Genomic DNA, 3,495 nt, shown 5'->3' on the forward strand with positions numbered 1-3,495 from the left:
TCATTATCGGCTTGTTTAAAATCGTTTCCTTTATTTTTACTTGCCGCTGCTGCTAGGGACATACAAGTGAACAGTGTGGTTTTGCCCATTGTCTAACACCTTTTGGCAGTTGAACTTTGCCTTCAGTTAAATTTACATATGTATATACGTATAGGTATATATATATATATATATATATATATATATATATATATATATATATATATATATATATATATATATATATATATATATATATAGGCTTCTTACGCACATCTTAGTAAACAAGTGAATATGTTTCACCTTGTTGAAAACCAAGGTTATACAAGGATCTGTACTGTGTGGTATTAGAACTCCCTTGGGCCCGATTTTCCTTCACCCTCCATTCTCTTATATCTTTTACATTCATGACCGTTTGGGCTCATTTTTGAAATGTTTGAATTTTGAGGTAGGTACTTCAAAATACCTTCCTTTGATATACTTTAGCCTGTAGACCCATCCCTGAAAGTTTCATTTTCCTAATCTAACCCCTTTCCAAGATAGTCAAAAGTAGCTAAAGTATAATTTTACCTTCATTTCTGACAAAAATTATTATTATATTTGTAAAGAGCATAAAAAAAGGCATCAAGTGGTATATTCACTTTTTTTGTAACTCAATAATATGATTTGGTAAAAATACCATTTCATTTTGTAACCACACAAAGAAGTTATCAACACTAGTTAAGTTATTAAAAAGTGGTTAAAAACTTCTCACCTGTTTATAAGTGGGTTGTTCAGAGTAACATATTCCAAAAATACTTATTTATAGTTATGCAAACCTTATATATTAGGCACCTCAAATATCAACTACTTTCCTACTGTTTTAATGTTTTCAAATCCTGTTTACAAAAATAGTGCTGAATTTTGCAATTCGAAACTTTGCTGTTGAGAATCCAGGGTGCATTCCAATTCAGGGTATATATTTACACATTATGGGGGTGGGGTGGGAAAATTTCATGGTAAATTTGCAGCAGGACCATATAATTTAGCTAAGATGAAAGTGAAAACATCATTTGATGTTTTTCTATGCTCTTTCATTATTCATATAAAATACCTTTGGGGCACCTTTAAGGGGGTCCAAAGGTAACATTTTCACTTTCATCTTAGCTAAATTACAAGGCCTGCTAGCAATTTACCTGTAATGGTTAGTTGACTCACAGTTGTCTTGCTTAATCTGTTTCAGAGGCTTATGATGTTGTTGAAGAAGGTATAGTTTCTTTTCCTTGTGTTTACATGATTACAGAACAACTTTGTTGACTGACCTCTGGTTTTTGATTGTTGGATAAGCTGAAACAAGTATTTGTCATCGTAATTGACCAAGTTTTAGGGCATTATCATGCCACCTCTTCATCAATGCCATTACTATGTCAGTGCTGGTAGCTTGTGGCTCTGTTTGAGAAGTGTAGCCTAGGGTAGAAGACCTCTTTTTGGGAATGACCATTTTTCTTTGACATTCCAGAAAAATAGAGACAGGTTTTGAGACTCCCTATTTTACTACAGCATGACACAATATGAGTGTAGACCCAGTCACCTTCCAGTTCTTCCTTGTGTAGACCCTTTGAGCTGTCCCTACAAAAGAGAGAACTACTGTCAGATTGGAAAATATCCTATATCACACCAATCCACAAAAAAAGGCCCCAAAGATTATGCAGAAAATTACCATCCCATCAGCATCACTTCTGCAGTTGTAAAGGTTCTTGAGAGATTCGCCAACAGAGCTCTAATCCAGCACTTGGAAGTTAACAACATCCTCACTTCCACTCAACATGACTTCAGATTTTGAGATCTGTTGATACTAATCTAATGCACACATACAAGTATGTTACATCATTGTTAGATAATTATTTACCTGCCAACATGGCGCTCCTCGACCTCTCAAAAGCATTTGACAGGGTTTGCCATGAATTCCTCATCAACAGACTAAAAGCAGCAGCTCTTATTGATGTTATTGTCCAGTGGATACTGAGTTTCCTTTCAGAAAGAACAAAAGTTGTAAGAGTTCATGACTCTAAAGGTATCCTTCATTTTTCCTTGTCCAACTGTTTTAAGCAGCATTCCCTAAGGGACCATTTTTGGGCCAACTCTCTTCAACTTACATATAAATTATGCACCCAATCTTCTCTCAAACCATCTCCTCCATCTTTATGCTGACGATTCAAAACTTGTTGGTAAAGCAGCCACAACCTCTGCCCTGCAATCTATCCAAAAGGACCTTGATATTCTTGGGACTTGGGCTAATACATGGCTCCTCTCTTTCAATGCTGACAAATGCCATGTAATCCACTTTGGTAATCAAAATACACATCAGCAGTACCTTCTCTAAGTTAACCCCCTTTTTGCAGTCTCTGAAGAAAGAGACCTTGGAGTCATTGTTGATCATCAACTTAAGTTTAGCAACCATGCAAAATCTGTATCGTTGTCTGCCCTCCAGTCTCTCGGATTGATCAAAAGAACCATCTCTAGCAGACGCCCAAGTGTGTTAATGAAGCTGTAAAAGGCACTAGTTTGCCTGTACCTATTGGTTGGAATGTCCCCGGCAACACACTATATCATGGACAAAGAAATACTAGATATGAAGGACAAAGAAATACTACAAAGAGTTCAATGAAGAGCAAACAAAATGGTAGAAGGCCTCAAACAAATGCCATATAAAGAGCATTTACATCACTTGAAGCTTCCTACTCTTGCATACCTGAGGAAACATGGTAACATGATAATGACCCATAAAACTATTTCTAAAAATGTTCTCCCTAATTTCCTTACCCCTCCCCCCCTAGAAAATTATGGGACTAAAGGGTATTCCAAGAAAATCTTCAAGAAATGCTCCATAATCCGAGAAAGAAGCCATTTTTTCAGCCAACAAGTAACGAACTTGTGGAATCAACTGTCTGAAGATACAGTAGCTGCTGATTCAACAGGTGCATTCAAGCAAAATCTTGACAAAGAATGGCTACAGCAAGAGTTTCTGTACAACTGTGAAGATTCTGAGTCATCAATCCAAATTTAGCAAACCTTTTGACACTTAAAAAGGAGCTAGAAGTTCCAATTTTCAACCAAATGAGCCTCTTCTAAAGTTAAAGAGCCATCCCTTCCATAAAAGCCTTAAATGCCCCACACCATAACTTATAACTCTTGCCCCCAGGCTCTGGTGGTTTGTACCAACACCAAAACCCTTGCTGTATGATCTTTAGCCTATTTTGAATAAAATGACTATCTCAACTTTTTTTTTATGTATTTCGGAAAACATGACATGTTGAGGGGGGATAGCTACCCTCAGACCTCTTTGACTCTTAGAAAGGGGTACTAGAAATTCATATTTCCTATCCAATTTACTTTCAGTTACAGGAGCAAATAGACAGGGTCTCTGGTAGAAACATGATGTTTTTACTGGGAGATTTAAACGCCCAGGTTGGTAGAAATAGGGATAGATGCTATCCTAGCCTAGGTAAATTTGGTGTAGGAAAAGAAAACAGTAAT

This window comes from Artemia sp. Qi Xiang Cuo, chromosome 13 (assembly GCF_049724085.1).
Source record: "Artemia sp. Qi Xiang Cuo chromosome 13, ASM4972408v1, whole genome shotgun sequence".
NCBI lineage: Eukaryota > Metazoa > Arthropoda > Branchiopoda > Anostraca > Artemiidae > Artemia > Artemia sp. Qi Xiang Cuo.